We start from the raw sequence: 22,785 nt of genomic DNA on the forward strand, positions 1-22,785 counted from the left end.
CATATTTTTCTCCTTTCACTTTGATTATCAAGGACCTTAAACACAAAAATAAAGTCTAGTTGTTTTTTTATACCTATTATGCCTTATATATGAGAATTTTTGTTGTTAAGTCTTGACTTTTCCTTCTGATAGTTTTTTTTTTGGTTTTAATTCTTTAATTTTACTTTTATTTTCTTGTGTATCAGCTGTCCCTCATTTTTGTGCGTAATAGTTGTGTATACATAGATGAATAAATGTTGCATAGCAAAACATTCTAACTTCTTTAGAAACTTTCAAAGGTTTACTACTCTTAGCCAATAAGTCTATCACAGAAAATTACACTCACTAGAGATAGACTAATAATCAGTCAGAGCTCAGAACAAAAAGTTAAGTTATGGGAGGGGAGTAGGCCAAGTCAAATGAAGTGTATCAGCACTTCAAAAGCAGCTGACAAAGAAGTTGTAAGTTGATATTACCAATCATTTAAAAGTTTTTTTTTAATTTAAGAATTATACTTTTCTAGAAAACTAGTGCTTGGTAAGGCACGTAATAATGATTTACCATAGACTGTCTCTTGGAAATACACAACCTCTCATATATTCTTTGAATTACAGTAAAGGAATACCTTTGTAAATGTCTTTCTATGTTAGATTTAAAAAAAATCAATGTTATTTTAACATCCAAATTTGTATATATTTTTAATAATTTCAAAAAAAAGATAATTCTGCTTCCCCCTATAAAAACCATTTTCCACAGATCTTTGAAAGAGAACTTTATTTAACTATTGTATCCGGTTTAAAATAATATATTTCAGGAAATGAGAAGGTTAGAGACCATTTAACATGATTGAATGGGTGGGAAAATGTTTTTAAGCTAATAATACAAATAAAGTTGGCATTTGTTCTGGAAAGATGAATCAGAAGGGTAAATTAATAATAACTCAGTTTAAATACAAAAAAGCTATTTTATAAGGTAACATTCTCTTGCTCACCTGTTCTTCATCTTCCCAGGTTTGGACTGAAGGCAGAAATGGACTGTGTTTATTGTTAAGGCAGGAAAGACATGAGAAAAATGTGATTTCCAGTGTGATAGATCAAATTCTGACATAAGTTGCCAAGGGTTGTTAGTTTGTTGTGAGTTCTTGATCCCTAGGGAATCACTAAGTTTTGATAGACAACTATGTGATTTGAATGATTTAGGCAGTGGTACTTGATACTAAATCCCTAGAAGAAATGAAAGTTGTGATTTTTTTTTTAATTTATGGCTCAGTGATTTTATTGAAGCAGACATAACGTATTCAAAGAGATATAGTTGCTTCTTCAAAAATTAAGCATACAGACAGATGATACGTTTCTATGATTGTATTTATTATAAACAGTCACCTAATATCTTTTTTAAAATTATAGTTGGCTTCAATGGCTTCCTATACCATGCTGCACATGCATCTCTTGAGATATTCAATATGTTGTATTGGGTTATATGTTTCTTTATTTCAGTAGATAGTAACTTAATGACAGCCAAGTTCATGGTTAAAATCATTTGCATTCCCGGCACCTAGTACAATGCTGCATGATGCCTGCGATTAAGATGGAGATGAATGAAGAAAGAAAAAAAGGAAAAGGAAAGAAGAAATTCACTTTCTGGCTCATGTCTTAAAGAGCTGATCCTGTCATTTGGCTTGTAGCTGGGAGGGGGCAGAGAGTGTGCCACTGCCAAGTAATTCACTCGTTCCTCTTTCTTTTATTCAATCATCTTACGATTAGGACCTTTCCTTTCTTTTCCTCCAGAACCAGGACCTCTCTGGAGTCTTGATGACTAGAAAATACAGTAAATATTCTGACAACCATCTCGTCCAATTCTTATTTGTTGATTGAACAATGGTAATCTTAGCCAGGTGAAAGTATATTGATGCCAAAGTGGAGCATTCTCTGACAAATTGTCTCTCCATTCTTGCTTTTTATTTTCCATACGCACTTTTCACTCTCTGAGAGCCCTAATTTCAGGTCAATCTAAGGAAATTGTTCTAATTTAGTTGAAAATATTCCTGCACTTTCAATGTTCCTCTGCTCTTACAGTTATGTAAATTTCTCCTTGGTAGGGGGGGGCAAAAAAAACCCTATTATTTTGAAGACAGTGATCATTCATTGTGGCCCCACAAGGTATCACTTCATGTATGTTACTTCTTTTTTTTTCTCTTTCTTTTAAATTAGATTTAATATGTGCATTCACTCTTCTCCCACCTCCTTTTTTTTAAATGTTTATTTATATTTGAGAGAGACAGAGAGAGAGAGAGACAGAGAGAGAGAGAAGGAGCAAGAGCAGTGGAGGGGTAGACAGAGGGAGACAGAAGATCCAAAGCAGGCTTCTGGATGACAGGAGAGAGCCTGATGCAAGGCTTCAACTCAGGAACTGTGAGATCATGACCTGAGTGGAAGTTGGCTGCTTAACCACTACTGAGCCACCCAGGCACACCTATGTATATCCACTCTTTAGAGAGGAGGAAACTGAGTTCCCAAGCATTTAAAGAAACTGTTCAGTGTTACACATGAAGTTATAGGAAGAAGTAGGGATTTGAACCATAGAGTTCTCATATGTTTGGGCTCATTCATCAGAATGTATATATTAATATAGTTGTTTTTTTTTTAACTTATGTTTGTGTATGTCTCAGATTTCATTTCCATTTTAATTCACAATCAATGTTGAGATGACCTAGCTAAGACAATATCTATTAGAGTTCTGATCACAATGAATTGTTGCTCATTTACCTGTTTAAAAAAATAAATAAATAAAAATTAAAAAAGATTGAGTTCTCTGAGGCCAAAGTTGGGTCTTCTATCTTTGTAGTTACTTTATTATTTTAATTTCAGTTTTTTTGAGGTGCCAGTATGCTTTGTGTTTCAGAGGAGTATGAGACAGAGAGGGAATCAGTCAAGATAATTTAATTCTCTTGTCCGTAGTTGAGTTAGGAGTGTGATACAATGCAAAATGAGAGAAAGTGTCGTTTCCTGCAAAATTTTCTTGCCTAAATTAAGGAAAGAGTTTTCATGTTTCACTGTGAGAATATGATTTTTGGAGCTGTTTCAACCATTTTAAATATAAAAACAAAATAAGGAGAATGGCAGAGCAGAAAGATGGAAGAATATGACTACACTGTTTTCTAAACTACTAATAGCCATTGAAATTTCCTAATCCCTTCTACTGGCATAAGTGATTTAATTAGAGCAATTACCTAATCTGCCATTTGTTCACCTCAGTTTATAATAATTTTTTCTACATAACCAAATGTGGGCACAGTTGTGGCAGAAAAGATTCCTTCTTCTAACTGGCAAACAACCAGGAACTTCTATAGCATTTAGGGAAGAGCCAGATGCTAGCAGCTCATTTGGAGCAGATTCAGCTGCTCCATATAGGTTCAGAACACTTAAAAACAAAACAAAACAAAAAAACCCAAAAAACAAACAAACAAACAAAAAACAACCCTATTCACCCACCTATGTAGGCCAAGACAATGACACAACATCAAAATCTCGGGGGTGCTGGTAAAAGTTAGCAACTGGTTTCCCTAAAACAAAATAAAACAGTGAACATTTAGAAGCATATTATAAAATGTACAAACAACATAAAGGGTGTGTGGCACACAGTTTACAAATAATAGTGATGTGTTTTTACTGTATCTTTACTGTAGGTTTCATAGAGCCAATTGATTCTCACATAATGCTTTGTTTTGTTTTTGCCAAATTTATGTATCTACAGAGAATCTGTAGTTGCAACGGATAGATGATTGTATTTCAACATTACTGTTGGTTGATATTTTTATTTGTGTTAAGAATAAGACAAAATGAAACTACAAACACATATGGGAAGTTCATTCACTTGCCAGAGACATGACCAACTTCTTTGCTGATTTGAATAACAGTTTTTAAATTCTAGAAGACTATTTCCTAATATTTTGTGCTATTCACAGTGTTACAGATGCAGACATAATATACTTTGTTTACTCTGCTCTAGGAAGACTTGATTTGTAATGTTTGCCATTACTGTGGTATATTCTTGCGTTGGCTGACTTTGGCTACTGACTTTATGTCAAAGAACATAATACTGGGAAGGGGTGTGCAGTGGCACACTTTAATATTTTTTTCCATGTAGAACTGAGGGAGATAAATAATAGCAAAGATAATGTAAGATATACTAAAATAACTAGGAGGTGATGAGATTTGAGTATTTAACACAGGCAAAATTTACTGAATTGTAAATTTATATAATTTAATTTTCAATAATAGCTGTGTTTGACAATCAGCTTGAAACGTTCCTGAAAATTAATCAGGCTTCAGATACAGGTATGAGCCTGCTCAAGATCACTACTATACTATATGGTTCATCACAGAAATAAATAATACACTTATTTTGTTCAGTTTATCTAGTTTTGAGTAACAACTGATTTAGAACCTCCCATTTCAATCAGATTTTTTTTTCTTTAGGCAAATAATTCTACAGGCAGATTGTTTTTGCTTTCTGCTCTCAAGAGTAAATGCCAGTATTGACCTGATATAGTGGTTGAGGACCCCAAATCTAATTATTTTAAGCTGCTCATGAATGCCATATCCCCAAAGTTACATAACAGACTTAAATATTATAACTTCTGTTATAGGCAATACTTGAACTTTCCTTCAAAGAATAGATGTCAGTCACAGCCTGGGTATCAGGTATTTATTTTTTTGTGAGTCAAAATTCGGCAAATCGTTTTTCTGTGATACTCACATACACTAATCTTATTTAAATTATGTTATTGTAAGCCTGAAACTTTATATAATTTTTACTCAGCTCTTTTTTTTAAAGCTGATAAATATGTGAGGGTGATTTTCTTTCTACTCAATCCATATTAATTTAGTGATTCAAGACTAATATAGTCTTGACCTCTCAAGTCAAATAAAACAGGGAGCAAAATTAGGAAGTTAAAAAGTGATATCAACAGTTTTACAATACTATCTTATCATTTGTCTTTTTCCAATTTATGTTCAGCAAGAACCACTCAGTATGTTTTTATTCCTGTAGAGAATTTCTGGTTTTTAGAAAACATTCCTTTTTGGAGATGTTTTCTCAGTCATGATTGTATGCATCATTGCTCTGTCTTGTTTATAATAAGTCAATGGAAAGAAAAGAAAATACAGAAATAATCTTTCCTTTTTAAAATTTCATATTAAATAAGAGATGAGTTGTATTTGAACTTGAGCAACCAGCTGGTGTAGAAGAAAGGATACATAAATTTGGTATTAGATCAAACAATATCTAACTGTTCCAAGCGCTTGAGAAACATGTGATAAAATGTCATTGAAATTGAGATCTCTCTTATCTCAGTAGGGTGAGGAAGCAGAGAAATAATTCTTTTTCCATAGTTCCAGCCTAGGATCTAGCTGAATTTTGTCCATTCTGCCTTACTGACGTGTGTTTACAGGTACATTACAGATGAATACATGAGTAACTCCCTATGTAAGATGTTAAATAGGATAAAAAAATTATTCCTGTTGCTATAGACATAATACTGTTAATCTTGGAAATTTTGGCACAAATGTCTAGGTAATTCAAGAACAATCTTTTCTATTACCCAACTACATAATTGAGAAATTGGCAAATTGGCAAACTGGCAAATTGGTATTTGACAAGACTTTACTTAAGAATTATCTTAATATTAATTTTGTACATGTTTTCTCTACTTATTGTCTTTATAAATATATAAAGTAGATCTTTTTTTCTAAGTCTTTTTTCTATAGCTTTGTGCTAAAATATTATGAGTTATATTTCATAAGCATAATTTGTCAATATCTCATGTGAAAAATTTTAAATATAAAATTCAAAGATTCAAATGTCCTATTTTCTTGTACTTGCAATAATTATTAGTGATAAAATAGATGGGCAATGCTTAAAATGTTGATTTTTAAAAATTTTTTTTCAACGTTTTTTATTTATTTTTGGGACAGAGAGAGACAGAGCATGAACAGGGGAGGGGCAGAGAGAGAGGGAGACACAGAATCGGAAACAGGCTCCAGGCTCCGAGCCATCAGCCCAGAGCCTGACGCGGGGCTCAAACTCACGGACCGCAAGATCGTGACCTGGCTGAAGTCGGACGCTTAACCGACTGCGCCACCCAGGCGCCCCAAAATGTTGATTTTTTAAAAGACGTATATTAATTTAAATTCTTTTCCCCAAAATAACTTTTCCGGAGTATGTCTTGGTTGAAAGAATATACATCCTGGATGCATTTTCACTGGTCAAGACTATGCATGATTTTTTTGATAATTTCTAAGTCATTTAACAAGAAAAATTTATTTACCAATACTGATTATTTGCCACATAACAAAACAATGAAATCTGCTGCAGTGGAGAATCATTCACACATCCAGAATAAAGAAGGAAGATATTTTTAGGAATAAATTCTGTAGAGTTTTCTTACTGATAGCTTGATGCAAAATAAGGCAAAAGCAGACCTGGTAGCTTCAGGAAATGCCCCAAGACATTAGGTTTCAAGGACTGCCACATTGCCTTTATTCTTTTCCTCTCATTAAAAAGCCAGAAGACTATACAATGGCTACATTTTATTTAACACCTTCGTTGACGGACATTAATTAAATCTACTTACGTGTACATCAGATTTCTAGAGCCTGTATGTCCATTTGAATATATGCACATTAACTACACAAAATTAAAACAGTTGTTAAGTCCGAACTCAAGGAATGGGAATAATTTCCTTTTAAACTTTTATTTCAATATGCATATGTTGATATGACTCTTTGGGTTTGCGAGGAAGAGACCTATTCAAATTTTATCTAAATAATTTTAAGTCCTACAATAACCATGACTTGTAGTAAGGATCCATTGGCAAGAGAGGTGGACTGAACTCTTCACTCTAAACCAACTTCACAGGAATATTATTATATAGTCTGCATGGGACACAGAATGGGGACTTCACTGAGGATCTGGATTGGCACGTTGAGTAAATGAGAGACTCCATTTACACTGTTGTACTTGGTAGGTACAACGTTTATATTGTAGCCTGTGTGGATGGCTCCCCCAATGCCTGGAGTTGGGCAAAGCATCATCCTGTACAATAGACATAGGTCTACTACACATGGTTATATTGCCTCCTAAAATAGCAGCTGTCAATTTCTCCTCTCACTCTACAACACGACTATTAAGAGCATACGTATGGAGTCTGTAATGTTTAATTTGATATGTCAACTTGACAGGGCCAAAAGATGCCTACATAGCTGGTAAAACATCATTTTTAGTTGTGTCCTATGAAGGTGTTTCCAGAAGACATTAGCATTTGAATCAGTAGATTAAATAAAGAAAATCCACTTTTTTTTTTAATGTTTATTTATTTATTTTGAGAGAGAGCGCCTACAAGTGGAGGAGGGCAGAGAGACAGAGAATCCTAAGCAGGCTCTAGGCTGTGAGCACAGAGCCCACATGGGGCTCGATCTCACAAACTGTGAGATCATGACCTGAGCTGAAATCCAGAGTCAGATGCTTAACCGACTGAGCCACTTAGGTGCCCCAAAAGATCCGCTCTTACCGATACGATGGGCATCATCCAATTTCATTGAGGGCCTGCATAGAAACAAAGGTGGAGGAAAGGTGAATTTTCTCTCTCTCCTCTTGAGCTGGAATACCCATCTTCTCCTCCTGGTTCTTGGGCTTTCAGACTCTGGGACTTTTCACCTACATTCTCTCTAGTCTCACATCATCAGTCATATAACGGGAGTTACACCGTAAGCTCCCTTAATCTTCAGGCCTTTGAACTCAGAATGAATTACACTACCAGCTTTCCTGGTTCTCCAGCTTGCAGACAGCAGATTATGGAACTTCGTCGCCTCCATTACCACATGAGCCAGTTCCTAAATTTCCTTTATATATGTCTCTACATATCCTATTGGCTCTGTTTCTCTGATAAACACTAATAGCTGACTGGATTGACATTTTTACATGTTTGTTCACACTTTTATAATTGCTGTTCATTTATATAGTGATTACTATGTGGCAGGCAATATTTTAATCACATGCACAAATATTAACTCATTTGGTTCTCACAACCACAGAACCAGTATTCCAACCTAGGCCGCCTGTCTCAGAACCCATACTCTCAACCTGTTTTCGGCTCTAAGATATCAGGCTGTAAAACGCAGGTAAAAATGGTATCTTTCTCATTTTTTTTAAGCCTATTTATTTATTTTGAGAGAGAGATAGAAAGAGAGAGTGTGTGCAAGTGGGGGAGGGGCAGAGAGAGAGAGAGAGGGAGAGAGAGAACACCAAGCAGGCTCCACACTGTCAAGGTGAAACCTGATACAGGGTTTGATCCCACAAACCAAACCAAGAGATCATGACCTGAGCTGAAATCAAGAAGCAGTCACTTAACCAATTAAGCCACCCAGGTGCCCCTCTCACTGTTTTTTAAGAATAGAGGAGTTCTTGGAGCAGTTCTTAACTGCTTGTTAAATTTATAGAGCAGTGCCTGGCACTTAGTAAGTCCTAAGTGTCAACTTCCCTACCACATGCACTCTGCCACTCTTTCTCCAGCCCCTGCATCAGAACGGTGACTTGATGATTCTCTCGTCATTATCAACAATCTTCTCTACTTTATCTCTTTATATGTTTTTGTTTTTGTCTGCCTTTTCTAAAACCTACTAGTCCTCTCTAGAGGACTCTCTATATTCAAACGCTCTGAGAAGGTGAGTCTGATTGGTTCCATTGGTTAATATCAATCTGTATAAGACTGCTAGCTTTTGAGTCAGATTTGGAGTAATCTATACAGATGTCTAGCTCTTTAGTCTGATGCCCAAGCCTGGGCCAATGATCTGTAGCAAGAATGGCAGAGTCATGAAATAGCTCCTTAAAATAGAAACACTTGCATAATATATTCTCCAGTATAAACACATGTTGTGTGCTACATTTTTATGCCAAATATACACTCCTTTCATTATGAATATGCTTTATTCCTCAATTTAACTACTTGCATATCTTGCTTGAGATCTGGCCAAAGCATGCCCATCCAGGAGCACTGTGATCTACATCAACATGTAATTTCCTCATTTTTGCAGATTGCTTCGGACTATTTGCAAAGAAGCCAGCCTGATATTATTTTAGATTATATTCATAGTTTTTAAAAATTGGATAATTTTATTTATTATTTGTATTAACTTAGGACATGTAGAAAGTATTTTTTATACTGTCAAATATTATTTACTATTTATATGCATTGGTTTTGTTACCTAAATTTACAAATACAGCAGAGTCATCTCTAAGACAAAACTGTGATTTAGAGTTGGAAGTGGGTAATAAAATGGCAGGGCAAATTGTTCCCAGACTTTTATTTGGACGCATTGGTTTGAACTGGACAAAGGAAACCAAAGTAGGTAAGCTCCTGTAGACAGAGACTGGAGGAGGATGAGTATTTTATGCCACAGCTAAGAAGCCTGGGTGTGAGCCTTTATTGAAACAAAGATTGTAGCTTTTCAAAAAGCTGAAAAGTCTGACTTTTTTAAAAGTTTATTTATTTTTGAGAGAGAGTTGGGGAGGGGCAGAGAGAGAGGGAGAGAATCACCTCACTGTCAGCACAGAGTCCCATGTGAGGCTTGATCTCATGAATCATGAGATCCTGACCTGGGTTGGACACTTAACTGACACAGCCACTGAGGCACCCAAGTCTAACTTTTTAAGGGATTCTCTAAGGTAGAGACAAAAAGTATATGGCCTCAGTAGTCAGATAATGAAAGGTGCTTTAAAAAGCTTTAAAAAGCTGAGTATTCTCCTCAGAGCTGTAGAGACAGGATAGCCTCAGCCCAGTACGATGAAGTGTATCCAATTCCACTTTTGTCACCTCTTTCTTTGGAACTTCTGAGGTGAAATGAGAGACCTGAATAGATAATCAAGGTTGTTCCAGAATAGATCAGTGAAAGGAGCTTATGGGAGTCATCATCTTCAAGGGGTAGACATTAATGAAGGGATTTATCTGGTAAATGTATGGTGTTCAAACATATGTGTGGAATGAATGATAGAGGCAAAATTAAGTGTCAGTTAACACCTCTGAGATACCCTGAGGATGATATGCTAGGGAAAAGACTGGAGATTTAGGACTAGAGAGGAGGTAGAAATATATAAGTAAAATTTGAATTATTACTGTTTGTGCTACTTATTTTGAATCCAACAGGTTGTTAACTTGAGAAAATGTTAGTTGCATATTGCTTTCACATAGGTTATTTCTTAGTAACAATGAGAAAATGTGTAATTCTACAAAAAGGGATTATAAGCTTAGAGAGGACAGGCGTGTAAACAGTGAAAGAAATTCTAATGCTGGGGAATACACGAGGCAACTATTTATTTTTTCCCACATTTATATACCCTGTTTGATCTTTTTCCTCAATATTGGGTGGATTTAAAAATCATATAATCAACTTTTTAAGCTTTTTCTATATTATTTGTTTATAACACATGTAGAGTAAAAAGATAATTCACACATTTAACACTTAATAAATATCTAAATATCTGGTAAAAAAAAAAGTTGAACTAAGCTCTTGTAAGGATTAGGATCACAACTCTTGCACATATGGTCCTAGATCCCTTGTGGTATAGGAAAAAAAAAGACAATATTTGATGATTTCTGGTATATTCCAAGGTTCATTCTCTTTGTTTCACTTAGTCAGTTAAGATGTACAGGGCCCATCCTTATTCTCCATACAGCTATGGCTGGCTGCTAATGTTTCACATTAATGTAAATTAAAGCAGAGACCAGCTGGGTGGAGGAAACTTTGATGATGATGATGATGATGATGATGATGGTGATTATGATGATGATGATTTGGCCACATTTTTGTGATACTCTATAGGAATTAAGCAAAGTTTCATTTAATAAATTACCAAACTTTTTCCAGTCTCCTCTCAATTCTTCCTCCTTTCATAGTAACCAGTAGATTCACAGAAAAGGGTGAGGATAGAGTAAAAGAAAAAGTCTTACTTAGGAATTTGTTGTTTCAAACTTTACCTTTAAAGTTTGTTGTTTCAAACTTTACCTCTTAGATGCTTTCTTCTCAAATGGCCTTGCTCATTCTTTAATTTTCCAAACAAAACATGACATGGTATTCTATGACAATGCTTCTATAAAACAAAATGCATAAGGAAAAGCATTCTTTACTTCTTCCAATAACTTGATGAGCTTGTCTTTACAATACAGTTGGTCACAGCTTGGAGATAAGGTAGCAATTCTGGAAAGTTTAAAAAAGCTACAGTGTCCTAGGCACAAACCAGTGTCCTAGGCACAAATCAGGATTTCTGGAAGTAGGACCCAGACATCAATAGGTTAAAAACTCCCTGGTGATTCCAAAGCGCGGCAAGTTAGAGACCCACGCAGCTATGGAAACATGATGGCCTGAGTAGTCCTTGAAGGTACCACTCTGCTTCTTGGTTTATCTATGATTCCATAGCTGAGCACCTCTGCCTCTGATTCAGGCAGACTGTGTTTAGATAAGACTTACTGACTTGGAATGCATTCAGAATTCTTAAGGTGACTTTGTATATCTCAGTCCTGATTTATTATGACGTGATTTATAGACTTATTCTAAGAAGGAAATCTTGCTTTCTTTGGGGATAGTTTTTAGGTGGGGAGAAAGGGTGCATTTATGTTACCAGTTGTAGAAAAATGTACAAAGATAATAACAAAAGTGCAACACCACAGTCATTATTTTCAAGTAACTGATATTAAAACAATACCTAGAACATATTAAGCTCAAGAGAGCTTAATTTTAATTGCTTTACCTTCCAGCAGTAGAATTGGCTAAATAGATTTTAGGAAAATATTTTTCTTGGTAATTATCTCAGTAGAACTCTTTATTTTACTATAAAAAATACTTGATGTTTGCAATTTTACAGAAAAATATTAGAGTTTTCCAGAACTTTCAAAATTTTGGTGGTTTGTTCAAACAGGGCAGGAAATTTGGTTCAGATTATTTGTGATCTGTCCATTTGAAAAGACACCACAGAAACTGGTCTGCCACTTGGGTGGGTGGCTGTGCAGACTCATTTCCCATCACAGAAGAGAAACTGTGATCCGTTTTCTCACTAATGAGGACCTGCATGCCTTTTCTTTGTTCTTGTAACTTTCAGATTTAATTTTCTCTGATTCTTTTAGATAATGTACTCTAATAGAAATTTTTATTAATAAATTGAGCAATTAGGTAGAAAAGAGTATAGTATTGAATTGTTTGAAAATTCTTTGAAGTTTATAGAAAATCTCCCCCCCCCCCAACACACACAGTTTATACAGTTCAAAAGCTATCTAAACTTGCATTCAATTTCCAAACCTTTTTACACAAGGGGCCTTTTAATTTTTCTATTTACTAGACTTTACAGCTTATCTTCAAACAAAGTTGGCTTTGAAGCAATTTGTGCTGCTGCTTCAGAAGTATCCTTTTATACACATTGACTTTGATGTTTAATTATTACAAAGCAATCATAATACAATTAAATTGTGTTGATGTTTTCTTGAATTGTTTATCTGTTACTTTCATTGCAGTTTATTTTAGCTAAATTATTATATATCAATATTTAGTTATAATGTGTGCATTCTGTGACTGTCACTGTTCTGGGAGGTATATTTTTTTTACTTAATTGGAAAAGGTTCAGGGTGCTTCTTAATGACTTAAAATTCTTAATCTGAATTATTCAAATATGTGAGAATGTGGGAGTTATGCTCTTTAGAATAATGAAAAGTGTTCTAAATTAAATAGAATGCTGCAGATTAGCAGACTGATTTTCAGTGGGGACACTGAGGCATGTGAACTACTCACATTAAAAACAAAACTACTCAGTATCATGGTAGAGTTCAGAACCAATCTGTTGGAAGTTTAGAAATGGCTTCTTAAGAGATACAGCTGAGTGAATGAAGCTGTTGACCTGAAAGCTGTCAGCTCTAATCCTAGCTTTAACTTTGATTTCCACTGTGACTTGGGTAAACCAGACAGCCTCTCTGCACATACGTTTTCTTATCTATAAAAGAAGGATGCTAACCCTTCTCACCACAGCTTACAGAACTCTTCTGAATGAAATATGAGTGCTCCAAATGAGTTATTTGCTCATTCACTTCAATACAGCGCTGAGATTTACAGTGTGGTATCTTTTTTCCCAGATTTGATATATATATTTCTACCCGGATTTGATATATTTAAATTAAATTTTTATATAGATAAAAAATTTCAACGTCTCAATTGCTTGCTCCTTTCAGTAATGTTTAGTACACATTAATTATGTGTAAGTGTTTTTCAAATTCCTTATACTGGCTTACAGTCTAATGATGAAGGGAAAAAAATATCTAAGAAAGGCAATTCAAAGAAGTGTCTTGGGTTTATGAGAGGGTTAGAAATAAAGAACCATAGGAAGGATATTTTTTCTGGTTAGGACAAAGAAGGAGGCCTTCAAAGTGGAAGTCACATTTGATGTGTGACTTGAAGGATAGGTAGGATTTTAAATATGGAGGTGATGGGTCAGAACTTTTACTTTAGAGGGAAAAACAGGAACAAAATATGGATGGCCGAAATGTACAAGTACTGTGCACAGCTAAACAGCTCTTTTTTTTTTTTTTAACATTTATTTATTTTTGAAAGACAGAGACAGAGCACTAGTGGGGGAAGGGCAGAGAGACAGGGAGACACAGAATCTGAAGCAGGCTCTGAGCTGTCAGCACAGAGCATGACACAGGGCTTGGACCCATGGATCCTGAGATCATGACCTGAGCCAGTGTTGGACGCATAACCAACAGAGCTACCCCAGTGCCCCTAAACAGCTCTTTTTGACTTGACTTGCATAGAAGATGCATATAAAAAAGTCCTAAAGGTTGATGTTACTAGGTAGGCTTGTAGTCAGACTCTGGAGCACCTTGAAGGTCAGATGAAAGACTTCCCATGTTACTTTGTTAGATGAGGAGAGTCATTAGGGCTTCTGAGCAACATAGTTGAAAGGGGAGAGGCAGAGTTAGCTACTGGTGTAATCGTTCAGAAATGGGCTATTATACTGAGTGTGGTTTTCCTTACAAGCAGCTGCTCAGTAAAATAATGGAATGACTAGCCCTGAAAATAATTGCCAGCCTTAAGTAGCTGACATTACTTGGAATTATTTTCTCATTAAATATATATCTAATAGGCAATTCCAACTTTCAAACTACATTTTTTTCCTTTTGGGAAACTAAATTTTTTTGAAGGAAAGGTATCTTTTTTTCGTTTCCTATATCTTCCTTGCTCCTGCCCCGGGGTTTTTGTTATTGTTGCTGTTCAAATAAAAGCGCTTGTTCTTCCGGCCAAAGAAGATTTTCTTATTTTTCCCCTCAATCAGGCAGTGAATTTATAATACTGTGTTTGTGATATCGTGTCTCTTTCCATGGGAAAGGATGTAATAGAGCATATTTAGCACTATAGACTTAATCCAGCTAAAAATATCGGTAAAAGTCTGAAATGTGAGGCTGTATATAGACATGGGTTGGCTCTGCCTTGGTGTTGATGTCTTCATTGAAAACGTCAGCTTTCTTTGAAACTCAGAAAGCAATGAAAATGGCACAGAAGGGGACAACCTTGAAAAAGTAGCTTTTCGGCCACCTGATCTAAGTTGTTTGGTTTGTTCCTAAGGATGCTTAAGGAGGGTTTGTATATTAGTAACTATCATCAAATAAAAAGATCCTTCAAGATCCCTGCTTCAGAAGTATGGTTTTAACTGCAGTATGAAAAGAAGTGGGAATATTAGCATGGAGAAGTTAAGAAGCTATTAAGGAACTGTTAAGAAACTATTGCCTTTAAATTCTTGTTTAAGCACATCTAATGTTTACAGAGAGATCGGGTGCCCTGTAGACTATGAGTAACATTCACTAACGTGAATGGTGCTAGTTTAGGGGCCAAACAAGCCCTGCAAAAAACAAGTATTTTTGGTAATAGGGGATGTTTACTTGATGTACCAAATTTCAGATGAGAATAGAGTTTCAATACTTTGCATATTTAGCTCAAATGATTATCCTTAAAAATAGGTTTGGAATTTTTTTTAATTTTTATTTTTTTCAGTTTTATTGAGATATAATTGGCATATAATATAGTGTAAGTTTAAGGTGTACAGTGTGATAATTTGATAATTATCTATTGAGAAACGATTACCACAGTAGGATTAACACCTCCATCACCTCATGTAATTGCAATCTCTTTTTTTCTGCCAAGAATGTTAAAAATCTACTCTCTCAGCAACATTAAGTATATAATAGAGTATTATTAACTGTGGCTGCTACAAACACTATGCTGTACATTAGATCCTCAGAACATATTCATCTTAAAACTGAAAGTTTGTACCCTTTGACCACCATCTCATTTACCCTAAACCTCAGCCCCTGGCGACCACTCACTATTCTACTTTCTGTTTCTGAGTTTGACTTTTGTAGATTTCACATACGGGTGATATTGTACAGCATTTGTCATTCTCTGTCTGATTTTATTTCAGTTAGCATAATGCCTTCCAGTTCCATCCATGTTGTTGTGAATGGCAGGATTTCTTTCTTTCTCATAGCTGAATAATACTTTATTGCTTATGTGTGTATAATATATATATGTGTGTATGCATGCCTATATTATATATATATTATAATATATTATTATATCATATATAATAGATGATGTGGATATTATATATATATAATATATCATCTTTATCCATTTATCTGTACAGGAACAATTAGATTGTTTCTATGTCTTGGTTATTGTGAATAATGCTGCAATGAACATGAGAGTGCAGAAATCTTTTCAAGAACTGATTTCAAATATTTTGGATAAATACCCAAAAGTGGGATTGCTTGGGTCATAGGGTAGTTCTAGTCCTAAATTTTTGAGAAATCTCCATACTGTTTTCCATAGTGACTACGCCAATTTACACTCCTACAAGCAGTGCACAGGTGTTCCCAACACTTGTTGTTTCTTGTCTCTTTGATTATACCCATTGTAATGGGTGTGAAGTGATATCTCATTGTGGTTTTGGTTTGCATTTCCCTCATGATTAGCAATGTTGAGCATCTTTCCATGTACCTGTTGGCCATTTTTATGTCTGCTTTGGGAAAATGTCTATTCAGTTCTCATTTTTTAATCACATTGTTTTTTGTTATTTTTCTATCAATACCTTTGTATTCCCAAGCAAAGGTAGAATACTCAACAGTACTTGCAAAGGAGGGATGATCTAAAATATGTTTTGTAGGGCACCTGGATGGCTCAGCTGGTTGGGCATCAGACTCTGATCTCAGCTTAGGTCTTGATCTCATGGTCCTGAGTCTCTGTGTTGAGCTCCGCATTGGACTCTGTGTTGGGTATGAAGCGTACTTTAACAATAAGAAAATACATACATACATACAATAAAATAGGTTGTGTAATACTCAGTCCCTCATCTTCATCAGGTATATTAAAGCGTTGTCATAGAAGTGCCTAAATTTTGGCTGGGGGTTGGGGATTTCTTTGGAAAGAGTTGCTAGAATGCTGCTGACCTCTTCCCCTACCTGGAAGAGGGTATTTTCTCATCACCTAAGCCTAGAGGGGCTTCAGGAAGATTGGATGAAGAGCTTCACCTATGTCTCCAGTAATTTGTGGACTATGAAGAAGATGGTTTTCTAACCACACCTGAGAAAACCCAGAAGCAAGAACCTGTGACTGGGTTGTAGATTTGATGGTAGAGAAATGAGATAGTAGCTCTGGGAATACCTTGTATGTCAAGAGCTATTCCAGGCCAAAAATCATCCTTTGTATCCCCCAGGAGAGAAAAAACAACCCCCCCCAAACAAACAAACAATGTAAGCTTTTGTTAAGAGGAATGAAGGTGACCCCAAAATAAAGTGTTCTTATAGAATTCCTTAAATAAATGACATTCACCCACAGAATGCAGAGCCTGGGCTAAAGCCACTGTTAATGAGTTCCCAGCAATGGATGGGCTCTAAGGAACCCATAAATAAGCTTTAATAAAAAGAATATTTTTTCATTGGCAAGCCTAGAGGAAACTAGTACCAAATTATATCTGCACTAGTCAAGGGGGATTTCTGAGTTGTCCAGAAGAGGATTTTGCTTGGTATCTGCAAGACAGAAGTAAAAAATTCCCATTACTCTCTGAAGAATATTAAAATAATATACCATTATGGTAAATAGGGAAGTGTTGAGTGCACTCTAGTTTATTCTTGCTCTTTTCTGCTCTAAACTTAATTATCCTTCCTGAGTGCTATCCTGACCTCAGGCTCACTGGCAAATGTTTGGTTGTGGATGCACATGGCAAAGACTTCCCCTTCCGTGGTTAGATGTGCTTGATTTCTCAAATTCATTAATGAGTTCTCTGATTCTCAAAATTTTTTGTCAAGTCCTGCACTTTTTAAATTTCTTTTCTACATTTGTATAGTTTCAAATTCTTAAAATAAATCCCTTATTGTGTAAAACTGCCCACACTGCCTTTGAATCCTAACTAATACATTTGTAGTCTGGCGGGCAAAAAGATTACATTTAAAGTAACTGCTTGGTTGTAGCATAGATATCCACTCTCTACATTTTACTGGCATTGGCCAAAACAGGTCACATGGCCAAGATGAACCCCATTGGGATGAGGAAGAATCCTTGCGTGTGGGCATGAGTATGTGAATATTTGCCAAAATAATATAATCTGCCAACAGTACCATTCCCTAAGGCAATTACTAGGTTATATGTTTGGATTAAGCACTGAGAGCCCTCAGCAAGTTTTGAGGATGAAGACAATTCCACAGAAATCACATGACTGACTAGATGAGGATATTTTCCAGAGTCAATTTAGGGGTAGCTACAAGGAAACAAGGATAATCTATGTAGAGCAGTGATTCACATGTGTCCACTGTGATTAATTGCTAGAAAATGCAATAATTATTCATTTTGCAGTGAAGTTTCAACTGTTCTAAAATAATCTTTTCGTATCTTTCTTTTTTTAAACCGGAATTAAAGACCTCCCCTAAGTGACATCAGCAACATGTCTGAATAAATCCTCCTTCATCATATCCCTCCCCACAACAGCAATAATTTGGCATCCACCCACAGACAAAATTATCTTTGTAAGGCCTGTGGGATCCAGCACCATATATCAAGAGACCCAAAGAGGTCTTGCCTACCTTTGCATTGAGTAATAGGCACACACAACTTGGTCCTAGCTGTGGACCATGTAGTAGTCTATGAATTGGTTCTAACCCCTCTCATTTGCAGTCTGAGGAGTCCTTGGTCGACATTCTCATAGGCAATCACCCATGGATGGAGGAGACTTGTGGAAGCATTGCTTTCTAGCAGAGAAGCTTCAAAACAGTGTTGGAGAAAAAAAAATTAAGTTCAGATACATTAAAGAAGATAAGAGGAATGGTTTGACTTTAACTGCATCACCCCCCATCCATTGTAGCACAACTACTATGTCAAAAGTTGTAAATATTTTATGGGGTGCCTGGGTGGCGCAGTCGGTTAAGCGTCCAACTTCAGCCAAGTCATGATCTCGCGGTCCGTGAGTTCGAGCCCCGCGTGACGCTCTGGGCTGATGGCTCAGAACCTGGAGCCTGTTTCCGATTCTGTGTCTCCCTCTCTCTCTGCCCTTCCCCCGTTCATGCTCTGTCTCTCTCTGTCCCAAAAATAAATAAAAACGTGGAAAAAAAATTTAAAAAAAAGTTGTAAATATTTTAAATTTTGATAAGTAGTGTGAAACATTCCCCTATTGGAACCTATTTCATCACAGTTTTATCAGTATTATAAAATTCTTTCTTTCTTTCTTTCTTTCTTTCTTTCTTTCTTTCTTTCTTTCTTTCTTTCTTTCTTTCCATTGGATGGAAAAATAAGATGCCATTATCACCTTGATTTATAATTCTTTGATCACTTATAAGTCCATGAGTATCCTCTAATATATTTGCTTTCTACATGTTTCTTTTTCTGTTAATTGCCAGTATTATTTTCCCAGTTTTAAATAGGGGTGTTGCCTTTTCCTTATATCTGTAGTATTCTCCCACGGTATATTGTACAGAGATGCCTCAGCACCATCTTAAGTTTTATAAGAAAATTTCCTTGGGTTTTTAATTATAATTATGTGGAATTTATAGGACATAATGGAGAGAATGAGCTTTTTGATAATATTAAGTCTTGCTATCTGTGATTCAGAGATTCCTTATTACTCATCTGTGCTTTTGCTTTAACATTTAACACAGTGCCCTAAATATTGTCTGGCATTTTTGTTTATTTGAATTGTATGAAGTGATATATATCCTGGCTCCTGAGTGTGGGCACGTGTGTGTGGGCACACCTGCATGCGTGTGTGTATTTCTAATTTGAAATATTAGTAAAGGAGACTTCCTCTTCTTTTGTTGGAAGGGAAAGAGGATGAGAAGATATTAAATTTCACATGTTGGAATTAATGATTTTTTAGGGCTCATACCTTTTCCTCCAAAATATGAATGAGTTAAAAAATAAATTTGGTAAGTCTAAGTGTGATAATACTTTATTAGTGTGACAATTTTAACTTTGGCATAATTTTAAATTAAAGCATAGCTATTCCTTTGGTGTCTATGGTATTTGTATAATAGCAAGACCCAGTGACTCAATATGGCTGTGTACTACAGAAATGTAATGTTCTGGGATGCCTGGGTGACTCAGTTGGTTGAGCATCAGAAGCTTGCCTGGGATTCTCTGTCTCTCTCTCTGCCACCCCCTCCCCCACTTTCTCTCTCCCTCTTTCACCCAAAATAGACAATCTTAGAAACAACGTTCTGAAATCCCATTTCTCCTATCCATTACATATGAGTGTAACAAACCTCTGATTAAATGGAATAGATTTAATAAAGCTCTGTATTTAAAAAGTATTTCAACTAACCCTGTCCCATTAGGAAAGCAAGCATATCATTTTAGTGACATTTGCACATTTTGAAGTCTCAGTTCTTTGAGTCCTGACGACTACCTGGGGAAAATAATGTAATGGTGATAGCTATTTCCCAGTTGTTTTTGTTGTTTGTTGTTGTTGTTGTTGTTGTTGCTGTTCTTGCGGAAGGTGAAAGACCTGATCTCAAGATATGGCATAAATAACTTTGAAATGACAGAAGGAAGAATTTCCTTAACAGTGAAAGGGCAATTCTCATGGAGGAGTTTCTGAGCATCTCTGCTCCTGACAAAAGAGCTTGTACGTATACTCTTTGGAAGCACAAGTTTTCCAGGGCTAATTTTATTGGGGTCCCTAAAACAATTAGGTTAGAGCAGGGGGATACATCTTTTCATATAAACCCTCATAATTTGGGTGTATTTGGTAACTGGCCCTTCTTTTTCAAATCACCAACTTTAATAAAGCTTAGATAGTTATAGGATGGGAAATTTTAAAAATAAATAAAAGCTGCATCATAGTAACCTAGAGTCTGGAATGATTTAAAATATTTCCTTTGATATGAGTCCCAAATTCTACATAAAAGTAAAGTAATAATGCAGAAATAAAACATGGCGTGGCATGTCTAGAACTTTTATAACTAGCGTGACTTTGAAACTGAATGAAATGAGTAAGAGATCAAAGCTTAATGACTTCTGTTTTCTTCTGAAAAGGCTGGTGTTCTATAGAGAAACTAGAACAATCCATACTTCAAAACAAAATTATATATTTAGTCACTGTATAATATTGGTCATCTAATAGTGAAGATTCATAGGTACTTTAAGATAGAATTTCAGGGGCGCCTGGGTGGCTCATTCGGTTGAGCATCCGACTTTGGCTCAGGTCATGATCTCAAGGTCTGTGAGTTCAAGCCCCGTGTCGGGCTCTGTGCTGACAGCTCAGAGCCTGGAGCCTGTTTCAGATTCTGTGTCTCCCTCTCTCTCTGACCCTTCCCCATTCATGCTCTGTCTCTCTCTGTCTCAAAAAAAAAATAAATAAAGGTTAAAAAAATTTTTTTAAAAGATAGAATTTCATTTATTTTTATTTTTATTGTATTTGTCAAGCTAGTTTAGAAAAAGTTGACTATGCCCGTGCTAAAAAGAAAAAAAATACCCAGAAGTCAAGCAATTCTGAGTATAATAATAATAAAGCATATTGTTAAATAAAATGGTATAAAAGTGATGAAGTTTTGGGGTGATAGTGGGGTAGTCCAGAGCTGATGGGCAAGAAAGAATTTTTGAAGATGTCTTTGGTGCAAAGAGGTGATTTTATTAAAGCATGGGGACAGGACCCATGGGCAGGAACAGCTGCACTGGGGTTTGACAGGTAATTCATTATATACCCTCAGGTTGGGAGGGGGTCAGGGATAGAGTAAGTCTCTAAGGAATTTTGGGAGCAAGGTTTCCAGGACCTGGAGGGGCTAGCTGTTACTAGGGAAACCCCATTTATTACCATTTAATAAAACCTCTGTCATGAGACCCTTCAGATGCATTTTGGGGAGCCATAAGCTTGGAGTATGATTGCCAGCATATATCTTGGGGCAGTTGAGATAAAGGAAGTAGACTTATAGGATCCTCGAGGTTGGGACAATGTTAAGCCAAGATTCTCTTTTGCCCCTAGCAGTGTCATCGAGGCAGCTGAGCTCCTAGAGGGAGGTCACTCTGCCAGTTTCAAGGACTTATCAATGGGCTGTAGGCAGTAAGGGAATTTAATTTTTCATTTGCCTTAGTTTCCCACATCAGCATGGCAAGCACTTCAACCCCTTTCCTTTGTTCTTGGGTAGCCAGGAGTGTCCAAGGAATATCACACAGCTCCCACCTGGGATGCGGGTGGGGTGCTAGCTTGTGATTTGCCCCTCAGCCTGCCTCATGCTCCCTCATCAGAAGCATATTCTTCAGCGGAATGTGCTGAATCTGTAGAAAAGTATTACTACATGTTATGATAGAATGAAACATTATTAAATACCATTATTTCCCTGGGTATACAAGTTCTTTTATTTCAACATAACAGATTGTATGTTTAAGAGCAGGATTTAGCAATGGGTTATCTCAAAGAAGGCACAATAAAAAATCAAATTGATTTTGCTTTGTAAAATATTCTTGATTTTGATTTCTGTAATAAATTTATCATCAAGTATGTCTTTTCGCGGGGAACATTTCTAACAAGATTGCATCATTTGGGTGTGTGCAAACTGAAATACCTAATTACCCATGAAATGAGAAAGTTATGATTCTTAACTAGGCCTCTTTTCTCACCAAGACGCTTTCTCAGGTCTTCAGCAGAAATCAGTAACTTCTGTTACATCTGTAACACTGGCTATACCAGTGGCTCTCAAACTTGAGCACCTGGAGAGCTTGTGAAAACACAGAAAGCAGGAGCCCTACTGCAGGAATAACTGTTTTAGTAGATGAAAGGTCAAGCCAGGTGATTTGAATATCTCACAGTTCTCCGGTGATGCTGATAAGTAGCTTTGAGGACCATTGATTTATATACCTTGCGTGGCTTCTAGAGTCTTGTTTTTTTCTCTCTTTAGACCTGAAGGTGCCTGTCTCTGAACCTACTGGTTTGAAGTTTCTTCATATTTCCATCTTTAGGATGAACGGAAATCTGAGCAGGAGGGGTACACCGATCCAGTCCTTATGAAGTCAACGGTAGGTTCATCACATTTCTAAATTTCATTGAACGGTTCCTATTTCAAAGATAACTTTAAAATTTTTAATTGATTTCAGAGGTACCAGCCTTCTTCCTTTACAGTCATCTTAGTGTCTTTTATTTTGTTTCAAGTCAGTGTTCTAGTACAACTCCTGCCTCTATTCTCTTCTCATCGATTCTGCAAGTTCTACCCAAATTTTCCAAAACACTGCTTTG

General features: G+C 36.1%; 1 long non-coding RNA gene across 1 annotated transcript in view; it reads left to right on the plus strand.

The window, feature by feature from the left end:
* Positions 1-22,569, plus strand: part of LOC123386664 — a 161,301-nt gene extending 138,732 nt beyond the window's left edge. The window contains exon 3 of the long non-coding RNA XR_006600910.1: positions 22,451-22,569. This is a non-coding gene — a long non-coding RNA (uncharacterized LOC123386664). The remainder of the gene's footprint in view (positions 1-22,450) is intronic.
* The last annotated feature ends 216 nt before the right edge of the window (positions 22,570-22,785 follow it).

This window comes from Felis catus, chromosome B4 (genome assembly GCF_018350175.1).
Source record: "Felis catus isolate Fca126 chromosome B4, F.catus_Fca126_mat1.0, whole genome shotgun sequence".
NCBI lineage: Eukaryota > Metazoa > Chordata > Mammalia > Carnivora > Felidae > Felis > Felis catus.